This window comes from Talpa occidentalis, unplaced genomic scaffold (assembly GCF_014898055.3).
Source record: "Talpa occidentalis isolate TD23 unplaced genomic scaffold, MPIMG_talOcc4v2.1 talOcc4.3, whole genome shotgun sequence".
In the NCBI taxonomy this organism is placed as follows: Eukaryota; Metazoa; Chordata; class Mammalia; order Eulipotyphla; family Talpidae; genus Talpa; species Talpa occidentalis.
Genome location: NW_023603184.1, coordinates 26,742,606 through 26,763,995, shown reverse-complemented (window position 1 = coordinate 26,763,995; position 21,390 = coordinate 26,742,606). Strand labels below are relative to the sequence as shown.

Below are 21,390 nucleotides of genomic sequence, written 5' to 3'. Positions count from 1 at the left end.
CCTCAATCCCTTGTGTTTTCTGAATATTTCCAGTTCTATCCTCTCATACATTCCTTTCATGTGAGGATATTGTGAGTGTCAGTGGAGAAGAATGCCCGTCTCCCCATGCTGTTTTGTAAGCATCTTCATGCCTTCTGCCAAAGTTGTAGAGGAGTCCCCCTGTGCCAGATCCCATGCGGACACTTGAGTGGCAGGTTTCACCCATTCCACTGGGCTCCTCCTTCTTTCAGGGGACTCTGACTTTAATCATTCATCCTCTCCCAGGATCTGACTTTCTGTTCAGCCCTTTCCCAGAGATCAAATGGAATGACATCTGGATGATAATAGTCTTCCGCTATGGTCATCCTCTAGCCTTCCTGCTTCCTAATACCACCACCCACCCTGGTTTCAAATCAGGTCTAGCTCATCTATACCCATCCCATAGAACTAAATGCATTGCCAAATCCCTTTCTGACCAGGGGTCTCTGAAGTATGTTAATGAAGTGAGTGTACCTACCCTTACTTCTGTGTTTTCCTTACACACCTCCTCTGCAGGTATCCACCATGTAAAACCTGTTCTCATCCTTCATCTCCAGACCCTGTTGCTGAGAGTCCAGAGTTATCAGGAGAATAACCACATATCAGTAAGGTCCCAGCAGCAAATGGAGGGTACACTTACATTAGGATAATTGACTTAACAGATAACTTAATAGAGGGACTATTAGAGACATAGATAATAGTGGATAATTTAATAGAGGAACATACTAAGGTAATTGATTTAACAGATAATTTAATAGAGGGACTATTTATGGAGATGTGGGAAGACTGTAGAGGTATAGGAAATCAGGAAGATTTCTACAATATGCAAAACTAGCTACATCAGGGTGGGCCTGAGGGGACAAGGAGAAAGCACAGCTGTGTTGACGACATGGCAAGCTTCCAATAAAGTCAGATTCCAGGTTAGCTTACTTGTCCTACATTACTTGGCCAACTCCTTGGGTCCTGCTAGGCCTTCTTCCTCAAACCCTATGCTATACCTCCAGGCCCCTCATTAAACCCCTATACAGCATAGGGTCTTAGGGTCTCTAATCTGACCTGCAGGTCTTCCTATGAACCTGAAGACTATAGGGGCCTGACCAAGTCCACTTGCCCTTCTAGCTTCTTCTTCCTCTGTTGAGGATCTGGAAACAAAGCTAGGTGTCATTACCTTGGCCCTCTGACTTTCCTGGCCTTTTTGTTAGCTGGTTACTGGTACCCTGTCAGGCTGAACATTGAAGTCATGACCATTTCTTACGGCAACCTTATGTGACCACATTATTTGACCCAGCTTTGGCAGCTGTGTCCAATCTGTTTCCCAGGGTTACATACCAAGAGGGGGAAGGATTCCTTTCACCATTCCATCCATGTCTTCCATGGGTCACTACCGAGAAAGCAAGGCAAGGTGGCCCTATATTCCCACAGAAATTTCAATGAAAGTTTTCTGTTTTTATTCATTTTCCATTATATCTGAAAGCCAGGGCAACAAACAACATTCACTGGCTGGACCCTTTCTAGCTCCTTTTGAGAATAGACAGTTGCCTGGCCCCCTCTCCACAACTGCTTCAGACACAGCCAGATGCATCTGAATCTGGCAGTCCTGGATATCAGGACACCAGGTTGTCCCACCAGGACCATGGCTCTGCAGTAGTCTGATGAGGGACAGCTCTGTCCAAGGACGCACTCCTTAGACTTTCTGAATACTCTGTCCAGCTGTCTGCAACTGAATCTGTGCAGCTCAATTTGTTAAATGCCTTCTATCTAGTGGGTGAGATCTCAGGGAATTACATGTCTTTCTTACACCCCCTTAGGAATGAAAACTGTGTTTTGAAATAGGAAAAAATGTGAATGTAAAATATGTTTACCAAGATTGTAGATGTAATATAATAAAAGCTATGACAGAACATTGTTAGCAAAGTAGGACACAGAGCAGACTTGCAACTATGTGACACATAAGACAAATGAAATAAAATTAAAACCTGAGCATAGGGGAAAAAAAGTGACAGGAAAATTAAAAAAATAATAATAAAACACTCCAGTTTCTGGGGAAAAAAAATCTGCCAGCCTAGGGGGCCTGCCTTGATTCTCCAGCAGGCCACCCCCAGCACCGTTTCTACCCCAGGCCTGCATGTGTGCTTTGTCCAGAAAAGGCCCTGTGACTAGGTATTGATTTTATTCAAAGTAAGGAAAAGCTATATGTAAAATCCAGAGTTTGGGGGTAACCTGGTATAGGAGATGTGAAAAGAAGAGAGACTATGAACTCTGACTAGTTGGAATAGAAAAAGGGACCCAAAAACTTAGCAGCAACAAGACGGGACGAAACCAAAATTCCCTAAGAAATGGAGGGGAAGACATACTCAATTCAAAACTGTTCCCTACTGTATACTGTGCTGTGATACTCCACCCAAGACCCCCACACCTTCAGTAAAAAACACTCATAGTGACATTTTCTCAATATTGATATTAAGCAGGGAAAGAGAAGAGGTCTCAGCAAACTACAATATTGGTTGATACAAGAGTTCATGTAGGACAAGCCCTCTTGAACTAGCCATGAGGGGCTAGGATGGAAGTCTTTACCAAACAAACAAATAAAATCTAGAGCTCGTTAATTCAACACATCAAAGTTACTGTTTCTTGCTTATATCACAAAACGGTGTATGTGACTCTGTCTAGGAGTCTTTCACTATTTGATTTGCACAAGTGTCCAGAAGAAAATTTACACCTTTAAATCAGTATATTCAAAAATCAAGAAATACTGAAAAGCAATGATCTAAGTTTTCAACTCAAAAGTTAGAAAAAGGATAAATAGCATATTAAAACCCACAAAAGTAGAAGGGAGGAAGCCATTGAAATAGAAAAAAAGACATACAATGGAGAATGTCCACAAGGTCAAAAGTGCATTCTTTGAATAGGCTGGAATAATTAATAATCCCTTAGCAAGACAAATCTAGGACAAAAAAAGATAGAGATAGAAAACAATTACCTAAGTCAGGTATAAAAAGCAGAATGTCACTACAGAGCTTTCCAAACATTCAAAGTATATTGAGAAGATATGAAATTTTTCCAAGTTATCTTCTTTTTTTATTAAAATGTTGTGAAAGGAATAATGTGCCAATTTTTTCCTCATGTTTTCAGTTTCTGTTACCAATGCTTTGTGTTAATTTGATTTTTTAATGAGGTCAAATTGGTTTAAATCATTGCATATATTTTAGGAGTACAGGATGATGCTTCTTCAAATGAGATGTGTCACCACACCTCATCCATCACCAAAGTATTAATAACTCTCCACTGCAGTCCACTGGACCCTTTCTACCCTTTGCTCCCACCCCCTCTCCCCCTCCAGTAACCTCAGTTCTGTTTTCAGAATCTGTTGTTTTATTTTATCTGTGTGCTTTGTTTGTTTTTATTCTACATATAATCAAAAAGCCTATATCTGTCAGTGTTTGTATTTCTCTTCCGCATTATTTCACTTAGTATAATTCCCTTCAGTTCTATCCATATTGTCACAAATGGCAAGATTATGTTCTTTTTTGTTTTTTTTTTTTTTAAGATTTATTTATTTATGCATACAAGAGCTGGGGTACAGGCCAGAGGTGTGGGGGGCGGGGATGATTCACCAGAGACAGAGTGAGGAACAGAACAGGCAGATCTACTGGAATACACTGCTGAGGGGAGCAAGGGGCAAGGCAGGAGAGGTCTGCTGTGCCATGTGTGTTGCTCCCTGGCCGGCTGGGGATCGAACTCTTGCTGCAGAGGCTACAAATAGCTTCACAGTGCTGTGCTTAACCCCTTGTACCACCAGGGAGGCCCGCAAGACTATTGTTGTTAAGTTTGTTAAGACTTTATTGAGAATTTTTGCATCTATGTTCATCAGAGATACTGGCCTGTAGTTTTCTCTTTTGTATCATGTTCTTGTCTGTTTTTATTATTAGGGTAATATTGGCCCCACAAAATGTGTTAAAAGCATTCCCTCTTCTTTAATTTTTTTTTTTTTTTTGGAGAGTTTGAGAAAGATAAGTGTTAGGACTTCTTTGAAGGTCTGATAAAACTCACTAATGGGACTATCTGGTCTTGGGCTTTTGCTTATTGGGAGGCTTTTGATTACTAGCTTAATTCAAAATTAAAACCAGTCCTTGCTTGTGATTAATCCGGTCAGGTTTTATTATTTTTTTTCTGATTTGGGAAAGTTGACTGATTCTAAGAATTTGTCCATTTCTTCTAGGTAATTCAATTTATTAGCCTATAGATGTTGACATGATTAGTCTCATGACATTAGTCTCATGATCCTTTGTATTTCTGTGCTATTTGTTGTAACTTTTCCTCTTATATTTATGATTCTATTTATTTAGAGTTTTCTCTTTTTTTTCTTAGTGAGCCTTGCTCAAGGCTTGTAAATTTTGTTTATCTTCAAAGAACCTGTACTGGGTTTCACTGATCTTTTTTATTATCTTTTTTATTTCTCTTTCATTTACTTTTACTCTAATATTTATTATGCCCTTCTACTGACTTTTTATTTCACTTGTTTTTCCTTTTCTAGTTCCTTTAGCTGTAAGATTAGATTTTTTTATTTCAGATTTTTCATATTTCTTGATGTAGGCTTCTATTGCTGTAAACTTCTCTCTTAGTACACTTTTGCTGCATCCCATAGGTTCTGATAGCTCATGTCTTCATTTTCATTTGCTTTCATTTGTTTTTGTTTTTTTTTTAATTTTCCCTTTGCTTTCCTCATTTACCCAATAAGTTATTTACTAGCATGTTGTTTTAGTCTTTACAAATTTGGGCTTTCCAGCTTTCTTTTTGTAATGAGAAGATATTATAAATAATTAAATACCAATGAATTGGTATTGCTAATGCGAAGATTTTTGCTAAAATTTTGGAAATTTGGGTGAAATATGCAAATTTCTTAAAATACAGTTTGCAAAAATTGCCACTAGAAAATACCAGCAGTCCTATATCAATCAAATATATTGAATCTAAAATTAAAACTCTTCCCACAATGAAAACAGAAGGCCCAAATGACTTCACAAAAATTTAAGGAATAAAAATATTGAGCAAAGCAAATATATCCAGAGAATAGAAGAGAGAAAACATCAAACTCATTTTATGAGATCTGCAAAAATTTCATATAAAATGGTCAGGAAAATGTTACCACAAAAAAAGAAAATCTAAGGCTGAGACATTTAGGGGAGCACGTGGTGGGTTTATTTGACTAGCAGTAACAGCCTCCACCACAGTACACTCTTCTGGTCATTCATACCTCCTTGCACCCTTCTTTTCAAGTCAAACATCTGCTCCTCATGGAAGACAACCCAAAGACTAATGTTTCATTGCATCCATTAGGAACATATTGAATATGACTTATCTTACATTGAAGACTTGTGAATTGAAAAGACTAGTTGTATACCTCACACCCACACCATAGACAAACATACAATGATGGAACCAGGATAAGATAACTCAAAAAACACTCTCGCTCAAAAAAAGGAAATACTGAGAGATCCACAGAAATCACCGTTCTAGGGACTCTCCTGGTGGCGCAGCAGTTGAGCGCTGGGCTGCGAAGCTGCCCGCAGCCTCTGCAGTGCCAATTCCATCCCCGGCCACCGGGAGAGGGTCCCACATGGCACGACAGACCTCTCCTGCAGCCCGCTGCTCCTCTCAGCAGTGTATTTCATTAGTCTGCCTGTTCTGTTCCCCGCTCTGACTCTGGTGAATTCTCTCACCCTCCCGCCCTTCTGACTGTATCCAGTGCTTGTATAAATAAATAAATAAATCTAAAAAAAAAACCAAAAACAAAAAAATACAGAAATCACTGTTCTACAGTAAATTGGTATTACAATGCTGAAATACCAGTGGGCAATTATTATAAAGGTTGCCTGGCTTGGAACAGGAGCGCTCTCATCTATATTTCTTTGTGATCCTCGCCACCACCCTCTGAGGGGCTTTGTCTTAGGCGGTTGTTCTCTTAGGCCACATCTAAAAAGGGAGTTGGGGAAAATGCTCTCCTTAGGGGATGTGCAACTTCCTGCCAGAGGTTGTTTTAAACTTAACTAACGATCTTTTTTTCCACAGACTTGTGGTTTCTTTGACAATAGTTTCCTCAAAAAATTGGTAAACTTCTTATCTGCTTGCATCCATACCATTCCATTTACCTATATCCACATTCAATACTCCTTTTACAAAACAAATTTTGCTTTATTATTTTGCCCTCTTGCCCCATGCTCTTTAATGAGATACTGATTTCCTTGAAACTAGCTGGGACAAAGGAACACACTTTTAGTAAGACATTTTCATGATTTACTTTAATCAGCTGAGACATTTTCTTGGCCCTTTGTCATACAAAGTCTTTTAAAATCCCATCTCTTGCTATTTAGGAACTAGAAAGTTAGCTTTTCTAATTCTGAAGACCTCAATATTCTGTTTTTGTCTGTTACATTTATTGTAATTTCTGCTGCAATATAGCCAAATCTATTCTTTTTTTTTAATTGATATATAATTTGAATACTAGAACATTTGCCCTTTTAAGATACATGTCAGTAGTTTTTAGTATACTCACAAAGTTGTACAATACCACTATCTAATTTCAGAACATTTTCATAAGTCCCCAAAAATCTTTGTAATATTAGCAGCCTCCTCAGTTCCCATTCTTTCTGCCCGCTACTTGTTCCATCCATTATTGAAAGAGGGATATGGAAGTTTTCAATTGTAGTAGAATTGTCTATTTCTCTCTTCTGCTTATTTTTGCTTCATATATTTGGGGCTCTATTATTGGATACGTATGTATTTATGATTTCATATCTTCTTCATGGATTCTTTTATAACAGTAAAAAGTTACAAATTCTCCTTGTCTCTAAAATATATTTTTGTCTGATATTAATACAGTCATTCCAGCTTCTTTTGTTACTTTTGCATCATATATCTTTTCCCTACCTTTTACTTTCAACCTATGTCTGTCTTTGAATCTAATATGTGTTTCTTGTAGACAGCATATAGTTGAACTATGAATTCTGTTTTTTACCTATTCTGCCAGTCTCTGGCCAGTTCTATTCTGGACTCATCTTTCCCTTGTAATATCTTGACAAAGCATCCAATAGCCAACATGTATACTACTTATGTCCTGTTTTTCAATCTCTTCTCCTAAAGATGTCATATGAGTAAACACAGGTTCTGCCTTCCAAGTCAGATCAGCTGATAACATGCCATCACCATGTAACATGTCATCACCATGTAACATGTGTTGAGATAATTCAATCTCTAACATTAGTTTTCCTCTCAACATGTCATTAAGCTATTATAGTAGTGCCCTACATCAAGATACCAGTATCTGCACTATCACAGTGGTTAGAATATAAGCTATATTGCGGTCTAACCCAACAAAGTTTCATTTCTCACTCATGTCATCATCGAATATAAGTCAGATAACTCTCCTGTATGGCTCGCTCCAAACAATAAAAGGCTCCTTACTATGATAATTTGGCCATCTTAGAGTTCTTCACTTCTGGAATCATAGACAGGAGAGAGATGAAGTGACCAATAATGCAAGAAACTTAGTGCCAGCCTCAAAAATTGCACATATCACTTTTGCCCACATCTAATGGGCCAGACAGTGTCACGTGACCTCAGCTCAATAGCACTGAATATGGAATTTTACCAGAACAATGATATGGCAGTCACCAGTACTCTCCACCATATCCCTTCCCTAAATATATCAATATTTTATCTTTGAAAAGAAAGAATCCAATGTTTTATCAATAAATGCTGTCTAGAATAAGAGAAGGCATAATGATTAAATGGTATGGGTGCTGGAATCAGGCTAAGTTCAAGTCTCAACCTACTATTTAATAATTAGATCATCTAAGGCATGATAATTAATCCCCACAAAGCTTCAGTTTTCTCATATGTACAGTGGGGTTTAGTACCTATCTTTAGATTGATTTTTAAGATGAAATGAGACAGTTCATGTAAGAACAAGGCAATGTCTAAACACATGGTGAGTGTGTAATAATAGATATCACTTATTATTAAAGAGCTGGAAAATAGTGGGGCAGTAAAACCATATACTGAATGTTATTGTTGTTAATGATACTTCCCTCTGCTTGCCTGGTTGGGAATGTTTCTGAGTCTCCAAGCAATGACAGGAAAAGGCATGGGCAGACAGATGAGGTGCTAATGGACCAATTTTATGAGATGAACAGGCATCTGATAATGGTACTTGCTCTCACAAGTATGTGAGCCAATCCTAAGAATGCCCCCCTGAGATTAGAGAGGAGAGGCTTAATTGGAATGCAATTTAAATCTTGATCACAACCCTACCCACAGGAAAGTAGAGCGGCCAACATGGTGGCAAAAAGTTTGGATTCCAGTGTAACTGCCTGATATTCCAAAACAAATGGTTCAGAATATGTACTAGAAAGAAACCAGCAAATGTGAGCAGATCAGCACCACTCTGGAGAACCGGACTACATGCCCTTACTGCTGCTGCAGTTAAGTGATGGTGTTTCAAGGGGACCAGAAAGATAAAGTACTCATCTGAGCTGTGTGTGGTTAACCAGTATGTGAATTCAGGGTCTTCACCTAAGACCTAACAGAGCATAGTGGTTAAAAGTGCAGGTTCTGCTGTCAGAGTGATTGAGTTCAAAAGCCAATTCCGACTGTGAATTACCTGTGTGAATCTAATCCAATCATTAATTCCTCCAAACCTAAAAGCCTCACCTATAAGCTAGGATTATTGTGTTGGCTGCTTTCCACTTGCCTCTCTAAAACCACCCTCCAACCTTCTCTACTTTGACCTGTCTCCTCAGAGACTGACCTGCATGAACCATATCAAGGGATTATGTTGTTCTCTGGCTTCCATTTGTGTCCAAGAAATGGGTAGAGGGGAGTAAAATGAAGTCTTAGTATTTATTTCCCTGGATACCACACTGCTGGGTTGCTGAGGGTTGGTTGTGATCCTCTCCCAAAGACCACAAGTACTTTTTCAGACAGCCTTCTCTTTACAAGTTTCTCCATACATCCATTACCTCCTCCTTCTTCTTCATCTCGCATATGGTAGCAGCTCCCTGCTATCACTAGCCTTAAGGTACTGTAATATTCCTTGATTCTTTCCCTAAACGCTTCCCACTAAATCTCCTTCTTAAATGCTCTCCAATTGCCTACTTTTTAGTGTACCAGGAGCCTGACTGATACAACCATGTGCTTGCAGTAGTTACCCATTTAGGTGGACACTCAGTTCATGGTGATTCCCTTTTTCTCTGAGAATAACCTATGCATAGTAGGACCCCAGTGGCCATGCCCATACTCTATACCCCTTTAATCTGATTATTTCAGGAATAGATACCTGACCCAAGGTGGATCAATCAGATGCTCCCTCCAAAGAATATATTTGGAACAAATAGGTCATAGGAACTAAGAGCCACTAGAACTGCACCAGGTTTATCCCAAAGTTCACCTTCTGTGGAGTCTACAATAGCAGGCAAGAGAAGAATGGGTTCCAATCCCTCCAAGTTTTGATAGTTCATCTATTCAGCCTATCCCATGAGATAATCTACTATCTTTCAGAACATTTCTTTCAATACTTGGAAGCACCAAGATATCTTTCAGCAGGTAAATGAATAAATAAACTGTGGTACCTCCAGATAATGGAATATTATCTAGCACTGAAAAAAAAAATGAGCTTCAAGCCATGAGAAGACATGGAGAAAATGAATGCATGTGTTTTATTCAAAAGTATATTACAAGTTGAAAGATGCCAATCTGAAAAGTTTACATGCTGTATGATTCCAACTATGACATTCTGAAAAAAAGCAAAACTATAGACTTTAAAAGATTAGTGGCTGCCAGGCGTTGGAAGGAGGGAGGGGTGAGTAACCAGATAGAGATTTGTAGGGCAGTGAAATTATTCTGCATGCTACTACAATGATGGATACATGTCATTATGCATTTGTCAAAACACCAAGAATATGCACCAAGAGTGAACCCTAATGTAAATTATGGACTTTGGGTCATTATAATCTGTTAATATGAGTTTCATTGTAACAAATGTACTACTGTGGTGTGGGAAGTTGATGGATGGGGGAGGGGTAGTACATATTAGGGTAGAAATTCTCTGTAATTTCCACTCAATTTGGCTGTGAACCTAAAATTACAACTGTAATAGTCTTACATATTATACAAATCTTCCTTCCAAAAAGTTTAGACATATTCAGAGTTTTCTTTTTTTGTCAATAAAAGCCCTGGAATAAGTAGGTGCTGAAATTTTTTCCCCAGTTTACACAGGAAGTCATTGTTGATGCCAAATTTAAAGCACAAATCATGCTACACATTCATTATGATTTTTGTGAGTTCCAGACACTTTTGCCTTCATGAAATCCTTCCTCCATAAAATATTTTAAAATTCATTTTGTGGACTTATTGGTATGAAGACAAATATAATCTAGGCTGCATTCGTTGCTATATATTAATTAGTTTTATTTCATGGGCCATTGGCCTATGAAAGAACCTAGTGGGTAATTTGACACTGAGTTTTGTTTGCAAAAGGAAGTAGAAAGAAGTATGAAAATGAGATGATGTACATTAATATGCTGAAGTGCTCTGTTCGCCATAAGTCATCGAACAAATATAAGGACTATTCGTTACTAAAAGGGTGTTCTCAGGAGGCCAATGTAAAGGTGTGGACTACTTTTGTGGTCATGAAATTGTTAAACACTAAAACCCCAAGTGACTACAGATGGGGCATGCTTAATGGTAGATCAGAGGGTGAGGAGCCAATGACTCTTGGCAGTGAGAAGCCTTTCACGAGTCAGCATCCACCTCTGAGAACCTGAGAACCCACCTGCGCCCATGACCAGGGCATGAGGCTGGGGAGAAACCAACTAGGGCACAAATGAAGGTTAGCAGAGATAGGTGTGTCTCATGGACTTCAACTAGAGAAACTTTTTTCTGTTTTACAATTTTTTTTTTAGAAGAGCTGGGGGTATAGGCCAGAGGTGTGTGGGGGTGAGAAGATTCACCAGAGACAGAGCGGGGAGCAGAACAGAAGGATTTACTGAAATACACTGCTGAGGGGAGCAGTGGGCAAGACAGGAGAGGTCTGCTGCGCCATGCGGGTCACCTCCCTGGGCTGGCCGGGCATCAGACTCAGGCCTTAGTGGTGATAGTGCTGAGACTTAACCCCTCGGCCACCAGAGAGGCCCTGGAAAGTGTTGGCAGAAGCCACAGAGGGGTATCTGGGTCAGGGAGGAGCTGGGGAGCGAGGCTGAAAAGAGTGCATCCACCCAAGTGGCTGAGGGCAGAGCAGCACCAGCAGTGTGAAGTAGATGTTTCAGAAGCAAAAGGCAAAGTGCAACCAAACATGAAAGATCTCATTTCAGGAGTAGATGGGAACAGGAGTGTCCCAGAATACAGTGTGTGGAGTTGAGAATATTAGGGACCCATTTTAATGTCCTGTTGACTCTGTGGCCTGAGGCAGCCCCTAATATCTCTAGAAGTCCACGCAGAGGCAGGGGTACTTATGAAAATAAACTTGCTCAAAAACATAACCACTGAAGATGTGCACCTTTACTATGAACTTTGAGCAACTGCTGATGGGGAAACTGATATTAAATCCCATTTTAAGAAAGTAAATCATGTCAGCGTAGACCTTGTGGTATACAGACACCTTGAGACATAGAATAAGATTAAGAAATAAAACCAGGCTAAGACAGTAAAAGAGAATGCTTGCTGACAAAATCAGGACAGAAATTATTTCCTCACTGTAGTTATCATAGTCACCTAGTAAAGAGGGATTAGCATCAAGAACTGAATAACACTCCATCTTCTTTGTGGTTACTTGTGTATATACATTTGCTTAAGTCCATTTATGTAGTTCTCATCCCCTAGTGCTTGCTCAGTCATTCTAGACTAATCTTTGTATTGTCATTATCTCTCGAGAGAAAGCCCCTCTCTGGATATGGTAATAAGAGACACTGTTATTATAGAATGATGGCTTAGCCAGGTGGGTTCTAACAGGCATTCATTGACTGCTTACTTAGATCCTGGTGCCCAGATTGAGCAGAGCAGATAACCACACCCCCTCCTCCCACCTCTTTAGAACAAAATAACCTTAGAGACAGAGGCCTGAGCAGGCCACACAACTATGCCACATACTGTGTTACATAAGCACATGGATTAATAATGAAGTAAGGCCTGGACCAAGAACTGGGTCAGACATGAAGGGGCCCAAGAGACAACATGGTCTCAGAGTGCTAAGAACCTGACATGGGTACTTAGCAGCCAGCTGTACTGTTACATCAATAGAATGTGTTGCTGGGAGATGCCCAACTTCTGCAAGATGACTGAGCATGTTTCTCATCCCTGAGTCACTAGAGGACTGGTGATCACAGCTCCAGATGGCAGCCATATTGGGAGGGAGGTACTAGGGCCAAGTCCCCCCAGGGCCTGCTGGCTGGCACTGTCCACAGATAGCTGTCATGCATTCAGTTCACCTTTGGCTGGAGCCCTGGGGTATGAACAGTGGAGAAGAAAGTAGAGGTTTCAAAAGCTTAACTTAACCTAGCTTGCTAGCTAGTCTTCCTTCCTTGTAAAAAATTCTGTAGGCGCTATTACCACTATAGAGCCTCAAGCCACTTATAAATGTTATGTGTTCAGGTACCGAGCTTCTCTCTTTGCCCTGGTCAGAAAGATTTCTCTCTCTCTCTCTCTCTCTCTCTCTCTCTCTCTCTCTCTCTCTCTCTCTCTGTTGGTATTTTTATTTTTGTTTTTCCGCAAAACCAAAAACTTCAATAACCTCAGAAGAAGGAAACTGATAGTTATTTCTCAGGCTACAGCCCAAACACCTGGGAAATATTTGTGTCTTAGCATCTGCTCTCAAGTACACATCACAGGTTTCAGTTTGGAAGCAAAATGGGCTTCTTTTAATAAAAAAACTTCCTGTGTGTCAGGCTCCTGGACAAAGGAGAGTTGGGAGTCAGTACAGGAGGCAAAGTACATACCATGTCCTCTATCTGATGGTTTCAGGGCTCTCCCAGTCATTCTCTGAGTTGCACTCTACCTGGGTGCCCTTGATGGAGCTGACTGACCACATGGAAAATAACCAAAAAAACAAAAACAAAAATAAAAAACTGTGAAAGAAGCTTGCATGGAAAGTTACAGAATGTCACAATGGAAAACTGCTGCTTGAGCAGAGAAACAGAGCAAAAGTTTTGCAGAGCTGTGCCACTAAACTGTCCCCATCTCTGTCCTCACCTTTACCCTTCAATATCTGCACAATGACCCTTCATAAACTTGCAAACTTCATGGAATAGTCTGGCCTAGAGTGAGGAAAAGGAAGCAAAATTTCAAGAGATATCTTCCAGGGTGCCTACTTAGTCCATACCCCCTTCTCTGGGAACTGTCCCTGCTTCTTATCCCTTTAGCTTAACTGGTCATTCATTCATTCATTGCTCAGGTATTTATTGAGCACCTAATGTTTCTCAAAGACTATAGTAGGTAGAAATACAAAAAAAAAAAAAAACTAACAAGACAGACAAGAGAGGTAATTTTAATGAGGACAGTTGGATGATATACAAATAAACAAATGAACAAGATAATTTTGGATAATGATACTTAGTCCAGGAAGTATCATAACAGTCCAGGAAAACCTCTCTGAAGAAAAATATAGGAGCTGACACATAAATGACAAAGACTTGTGACTGCAATGAACATTCTGGTCAAAAGGAAGAGCAAGTGTAAATGTCCCAGGATAGAAATGTGAGGCAATGGAAAGGCCAATGTGGCTAAAGGCTGTAAAATTAGGGAGGTGGTAAGAGGAATGTGCAGAAGAGCAAAGGCCTTGGTAGACAGTTGGGTTTTATTTTAAAGGCAACAGGAAATCCTCAGAAAATCTTAAACAAGGGAGTGATATAATCTGAGCTATATAAGGTACATATTAGTACAAACTCATGTTTTATTTGCTAATATAAAACTAATTTCTAAATTAAGAACATTCAGACAAGAAAGATAAGGAAGCCACTCACTCTGATTCATTAGTAAGTCTATTTTTTTTTTTAAGATTTATTTCTTTATACAAGCACTGGGTACAGTCATAAGCGCGGGAGGGTGAGAGGATTCACCAGAGCCAGAGCAGGGAACAGAACAGGCAGACCGATGAAATACACTGCTGAGGGGAACAGCAGGTGGCAGGAGAGGTCTGCGTGCCATGTGGGACCCTCACCTGTGGCCGGGGATCAAACCAGCGCTGCAGAGGCTGTGGACAGCTTTGCAGCCCAGCGCTCTACCACTGTGCCACTAGGGGAGGCCCAGTAAGTCTATTTTTAACTAAACTCAAATAAATTTATAATTAGTTTATCTTAGAATTTAGATTTCATATGAGAAGAATCTGTTTTCTATTTTTGTTTAGAATTGTGGTAGATTTAGCCCAATCAAAATATCCAGAGTTTCTCCCAGTGAGATAAGTACTTTGAAGTATTCTTTAATTCTCACAAGGAAAATACAGGCTGACTATATACTCCCACCACCAAATTTTAAATGACCAAAATATGGATTACATTCATGATTAGGTCATTAAACTTTTTCTGCAAACATTCAAATAGTAAATATTTTGTGACCATCTGATCTTTGTCACATGTCATGAGCCCATTTAGCCTCAGCCATTGTAGAGCAAAAGCAGCCATAGGCAAACAAGTGTAGCTATCTTCCATTACGGCTTAATTTATAAATGCTAAAATTTGAATTTCATATAATTTTTATGCAGCATGAAATATTCTTTTGATTTTTTCAGGATATAAAAGTTATTCTTGGTTCATAATTAATATAAAAACAGGTAACAGGGTTAATTTAATTAACTATATGTTGTTTCCTGACTCCTGGTTTAGGTAAGCTAGGGCTTAACAGACATTTTTAATTAATTATTTTGGCTACCTTGTTTCCACAGGAGATAATGCAGGTTAGTCAATGGACCCAGGGAAAGCAGGGAGATCCATCAGAAAGTAATTGGTGTAGTCCAAGAAAGGAGGCACATTCTGGAGGCACTGACAGGACTTGCTGACACAGTAAATGAGAGAGAGAAGGAAAGAGCAGAGGAAGAAACAGGTTTGGGGGCAGGGGGTGAAGAGTTATGGTATACCCAAGTTAAGTTTGAGATACCCATTAGGTAACCAAGTAGAGATGTGCAGTAAGCCTTTAGAATTAAAGGAAAATATCAGGGCAGGAGACAAATATGTGGGGGTTGTTGGCATATGAGAGATATTTAAAGTCCCAGAACTAGATCAGATCAACTAGAGAAAGTATGTAGATGGAGAAGAGATGAGGACAAAAAAAGAATCCCAGGAGGGGAAGAACTAGCAAAAAAGAGTGAAGTAACCAGTGGATGATGCAGACAAGTTAGAAAAATGGATGATCATGAAGGTCAAAAGAAGCAGTTTTCAAAAGAAGGGAGTGGTCTCCTTTTAATGTCTTTTGCAAAGGAAAGAACATTTGGTACATTGCTGAAAGACAGTATTGTGAGGACAGTGACATGGTCATTAGATTTGGCAGCATGAAAATAATGTGTTTCCTTGACAAGAAGAATTTCAAAAGACTAATGGAGACAAAAGAATGCATTGACCAGTGACTTCCAGTTAAGTATTATGTACTTAAGTTTAAAGTACACCTTTAAACAGAGGAATATTCCCAGACCCTCTTGATACCCACTAAAGTATGTGATGCAAGAAAAAAGCATAAACCCACAATAACAAAGAGAATGACATAAAGGTGAAAGAGGACAAGGTAAATCCTCGAAAAAGTAAGAGATTGGATAATGGTAACTAACTTAGCAAAGCAGAGAAAGTTGAAGCCAAAATGCCTGCAAAGGGGAAATGCCATTAAGAAGCAAGCAAATTTCTAACCACTAACCCCCAAAAGACTTATGAATTTGAGTCTACATGAGAAGTGGTGCTGGAAACAGGAGGATGGGGCAACAGGAAGCGTTGAAGCCTTCTTGACACTGCACTGCCAGGCAACTATCCTGGTGGGAAGCAGATGACTTAGTCTTTGGAGAAATTTACCCAACTTCTCCAGGATATTGGATAAGAGATACTTGGTTCACAATATAGGTGAGCACTATATTGAAAGCAGGGGTAAAACACTTTACATACTGGGGTATGTAATAGAAAATTTACATTGAATTGAATGATGAGATGCCAGTCACCCTCCCCAGCTCAGCAGCCAGTCTAGCTAACAGCACTTTCTTTGTGCAGCAGGCTGAGGAGCTGTGGGTTACACCCATGCTGGGCTTGTAGCCAGATTGGCTGTGTGCATGCAGAGGAAGCCAGGTGAGGCAAGAAGAAAAAGAAAGCAACAGAGATACCCCTGGGAAATGGGGGTAGCTTTGGGTGCCAGCTGCAGACCAAGACCAGGCAGTTCTTCTAAACCCAGTCTGTGAGATTGTCCCTGTGTCCTCACAACAAACATCCTCAGACTTAAGCAGCTTGAGTGACTTTGGCCTTGACCTCTCCAGATGATCCCCAACAAAGGTGCAAAGCATCCTGTAGAATGCTGATTGTCCAGACCCTGCCCGAGTGCCATATGCAGTCTTCCTTGGCAACTGTCACACAAAGGTGGCCAGCTGCCCCTTCCTCAGAGACTATCTAGTATGGTCAGGAAGAGCTTGATGCCGGTCTGGTGGTTCTGGAAAAGCAAGTAATGTCTCCTTTGTAGAAAGGCAGATTGTTAGACAGTGTCTTTTTACAGATAAGGAGGTAAGGTACAGGTGATATAGGCAATTGGCCTAAAGGTGCAGAGTTTTATAACTGAAAGAACTGCTAGGGGATAAAATACAGTGTCTTGACTTGTAATCCCTAATTCTTTCCACTGCCCCACATTCCCTCCATAGTGTTCAGACTAGTTTGGCAGGTGGAATGTGGTTATTTCCAAGGCACTACTGAAGTCGAAGTACTACAAGATGAAACTAGCTTCACCATGGTATGGTAGATAATATGGTGAATGCAGTTCAGGAATGTGGGTTCTAGTCCCACCCCCACCTCTTATTTTGTGGTATCACTTAGGCAAGTCTTTGACCTGCCTTTCTGGATCTCATTTTCCTCATTTGTAAAGTGTGGAGAGTGACAGTGCCTAGAGCAGAGTAATGAATGCAAATCCTAAGGGGCTGAATATACCTCAGAAGTCCAAGTTTTCTATCAGGGCCCCTATTTACTTAAATATTTATGCGTTCTATTTCAGTGTGTAGGTTTGTTTTAATAAAAAATCAGTGGGGGTAGTTCCCCACAAACAATTTACATTAAAATGATGCTCTAGGAAGCTATTCTTTAAGCTACCTTTGCTTATCCTTAGTATAGCATTGCATATCCCAATTTGGTTTTTTTTTTAAGATTTTATTTATTTATTTATACAAGAACCAGGAGGTTCTTGACCACAGGTCAGATGTGCGGGAGGGTGAAAGGATTCACCAGAGACAAAGCGGGGAACAGAACAGGCAGACTGGTGAATTACACTGCTGAGGGGAGCAGCAGGTGCGACAGGAGAGGTCTGCAGCGCCATGTGGGACCCTCACTGGCCAGCCGGGATCAAACAGGCGCTGCAGAAGCTGTGGACAGCTTCACAGCGCGGCACTCAACCACCTGCGCCACCAGGGGAGGCCCGCATATCCCAATTTGAAAGAGGCAAGAGAATCATGAGCTCTCAACATCTTTAGAATGTCTCAAACTTCAGCAAGCTCAATCTCCATTCTGCCAAAATGGGAACCAATATCCCCAACCAGTTTGTTCTTGGAATAGGTCAAATCTTGATGCTATTTAGCAACTCCAATATCTAAACTGGGATCAGGAATCACCGGTGTTATAGTGTTGTCTTAGAAACTGTGAGACCAGAATGGACAGGCGTTAGGTGGGAGCCAGTCTGCACATTCCTTCCGGTGGTCCACACCCACCAGACCTTCGGAACCTAACCCCTATGGCAGCCATTACCATGCTGCCACTCCCAAGAGCTTGTTCTGAGCCTCTCTCATACACCAGGGTTTTCTCGAGGGGCTGCAGTTGGGCAGAGGAGAGGTAGAGGTAAGGTGGGCGAGTGTAGAGCCCCGCAGTCTGGTAAGGTCACATGCATACCAAGGGCATGATCTTGATATCTTTTCTCCTTAGTCCCAGCTTCCTAGGACCTGCTTCAGAACCACTTTCCCATGGCCCCCTGCCAGAAGGTGCCTTAAACTTGTGGCAAGTTTTCAGACCTCAGCGACTATGCTTCAAGCCAACCCTATTTGGCTGGACATTCACCTACAGGAGAACAGGTAATTTGGGGCCTTTTGTTAGGACACATACCTTTTTTCTCTTCCCTCTCTATGCACACTAATTTTATTAAAGTTCTTTCATACTAAGTGCTTTACCTTTGTGCACACAGCCAGCCAGAATATACCTTTAGAGTGTGCAAGTTTGGGGGGTCCCTGGTTACCCCTTATTTGTATGATAACATGACAACCAGCACTCTCCTCTCCTAGAGACTTTAGTGGGAGCTAATAGTATGTTGTCCTTTCAGGCCCCCTTCGCAATGCTGCATACACCACATGGTTGGTCCCTGGGAAGTTCTTAAACAGAGGTGTGTGTGTGTGTGTGTGTGTGTGTGTGTGTGTGTGTGTTCTCAAGCCGGTGTCAAAGTTTTCTGACTACCTTAAAGGTTGGATGAGAGCGCTCTCTCTCCCTCTCTCTCTCACCTCCATGCCTTTGTAAATGCTGTTCCTTCTGCTTGGAATTACTTTCTTCCTGCCTCCCTACCCACCATCTGCAGAAGTGTCATTTGCTCTGGAAAGGTGTCCTCAAGAACCTCAGCCCCAGAAGGAGTCAGCCCTCCTGAACCCCTCTGTATCATTTTTGTATAGTTTTCTATTAAAGGATCTGTCACCTGACAAGTCATCTGCTTTCTCACCCATCTCAGCTCCATGCAGGAGGCCCTGAGCAGCCTACTGGTGCCTGACACAGTGTGATGCTAGGTGTCCTCTCACCGCCCTTTGTGTTGAAGATGAAAGCAGCAGAGACAACTCAGGTCAGTGCCACAGAGGACTGATCTGTGTGGTCCCACCCACCAATTTTCTAAGGCGTCAATCCACAAAATACTGGTCCCCAGGGAAATCCCTCCTGCCAGTCAAATTCGCCCTTTCCCACAGCAGTTATCCTCTGTTGTCCTCGGAAGAGGAAACCTGACAGTTGAAACTCCCACCCAGGGAAGTGAGAGCCTGGGTCTCCACACCTCCACAACTGGATCTCAAGTTGTAGAAGGAACTCTCACACACCTTCCGTGACACCTAGTTGTCCCTAGGAGACAGCAGCTGGCTTCTGATAAATAAAAGAAAAGAGAAAACGAGCATGGAGCCATCCTGAGTCTGGGTAACAAGTACAGGGAGCCAGGAAGCTGTTGAAAGTCAGGTCCCAGGCACTTCCAGGCACCCAGGCTTCTTGGGAAGTGCACAGAGGAAATGAAAGCAAGAAGCCAAGAAGAAAAGAAATCACACTGCAAGTTAACACCCAGGATTTAAATTCAACAAATCACAGACTTTCTGCCAAATGGAACTGCACTGACTGAAAATCTCATTTGCATAAAGCAGGCCTAGCCCCACCCTTTTTGCCTACAGTAGCATGGTCCCTCATTCAACACAAGGAACTCTTTGGGTTTGTATTTCCCGGAACTGCTGTCCTGAAACCCTGAATAAATGTGCTGTAATATGAATGCAGTAGCCCAAGAGACAGTCCTCTCCTTCCTCATTGAGAGGGCAGAGGCCCAGTTGGAAACTTGGACCAGGGTTGGGGCACAGACCTCACTCCCCCTGCACTCTGCTTGCTTCTCTGTGCCCCTCCCCCAAATCAGTGTTCCTGACAAAGCCCCTTTTTGTCACCCTGATCATGTCCCTGTCCTCATCTCTGCCCCTCTCAGCCTTGGTTTGCCTCTGTCCCACCTGCCCCTGGGTGCAGTTCTTGAGGACATGGCAGCAGGGACTGGCCAAAGTTCCCAGACTCTAGTTAGGCCTGGGTAGATCTCACTAATGAACTACTGAGTCAATTCCAGCCAACAAACATAATCAATCAAGGCCCACTCTGAGCCCAGCCCTGTTCTATGTCCTGCTGGAACACCCGTAGCCTGGCCAGCCCCTGAGGGGAGGCAGAGCTGAGAACCCACAATAGCAGTCTGTTGATTACACAGAAAAGACACCTAATGAATAGGTAAGGGGTGTGGGGAAGAAGAGAAGAAATCAAGGCAGCCAGCCCTGCTACGCCACACTACATCAGAAGCAGGACTCTGCGAGCAAGTGACAACGGGAGGGGCGGGGGTCTTATCCAGCAAGCTATTCCAGAGTCAAAGCCATTTTCCCTCATTCGATTCACAAACAAGGAGAATCCGCAAGTGACGGGACACAGGTCCAAGAGCTGTGCAACAGCGCCACCCTGAGGTACCAAGTCCTGATTTCAGCAAACCCCCCAGAGCAAAACCAAAAAGCCACTGTACATTGTGACAAGGGAGGAGAAGGGGATATGGAGAAAAGGATTGAGGGGTGCAGAATCAAAGCAAGTTTTCTAGGAAGCAGAACTGACTGTGGATATCTGTGTCTGATATCTAAAGTTGTGCCCAGTAACAGACCCTATTCCGGCCCTTCCCACAGGGGTGCTACTTACTCAGCCTGCCTGTTCTAAGCACAAGGAGGAATGATAGCAATATAGTCTTGTTCCAGTGTTGAAGTAGCTCCCTACAATGGCACCTGAAGGGACTCAAATTCTGGGCTTTATGCAGGTGCTCACTTCACACTCACCTTTTTATAGACCTAAAAATATAAAATTTGATTACTTATAACCTTTAGTTCCTAGCACATTTGTCACCTTATGGTTCTTTTGCTATTTTCTTATGTCATGATGTCATGCCAAATGATATCTGAAAACTTATTTGAGAGTCAAATAATGCAATTGTATATTATGAATATACAATTCATAATGAATGGGGATTGTCCTCTGAAAGTTAAAACAGATTGGCTCCTTCAGAGGCTGAGAGAACTTCTGGGTTCCATGCAAAACAATCAGGAACTGAGAACATCCCAGTAAAGCCAGAACTTGTTGCTTCTTTTTTAAAAAAAAATTTATTTATTTATGCATACAAAAACTGGGGTACAGGCCAGAGGTGCAGGGGGTGAGAGGATTCACCAGAGACAGAATGGAGAACAGAACAGGCAGACTGACTGAAATACACTGCTGAGGGGAGCAAAGGACGAGACAGGAGAGGTCTTCTGTGCCATGTGGGATGCTCCCTGGCCAGCCAGGGATCAAACTCATGCTGCAGTGGCTGCGGACAGCTTCATAGTTTGCGTCTTAACCCCTTGCACCACGTGGGAGGTCCCCGCTTATTCCTTCT

General features: G+C 41.5%; 1 long non-coding RNA gene across 2 annotated transcripts in view; it reads left to right on the top strand.

Moving 5' to 3' along the window:
• LOC119255465 (uncharacterized) overlaps positions 1 to 21,390 on the top strand; it is a 38,033-nt gene that overhangs the window by 13,009 nt on the left and 3,634 nt on the right. The window contains exons 3-4 of one of the 2 annotated variants that reach the window (XR_005127474.2): positions 18,147 to 18,292; positions 18,934 to 19,041. This is a non-coding gene — a long non-coding RNA (uncharacterized LOC119255465). Of the gene's footprint in view, positions 1 to 18,146; positions 18,293 to 18,933; positions 20,620 to 21,390 lie in introns of those variants that run through there. The other variant, XR_008553476.1, reaches the window with a different exon arrangement.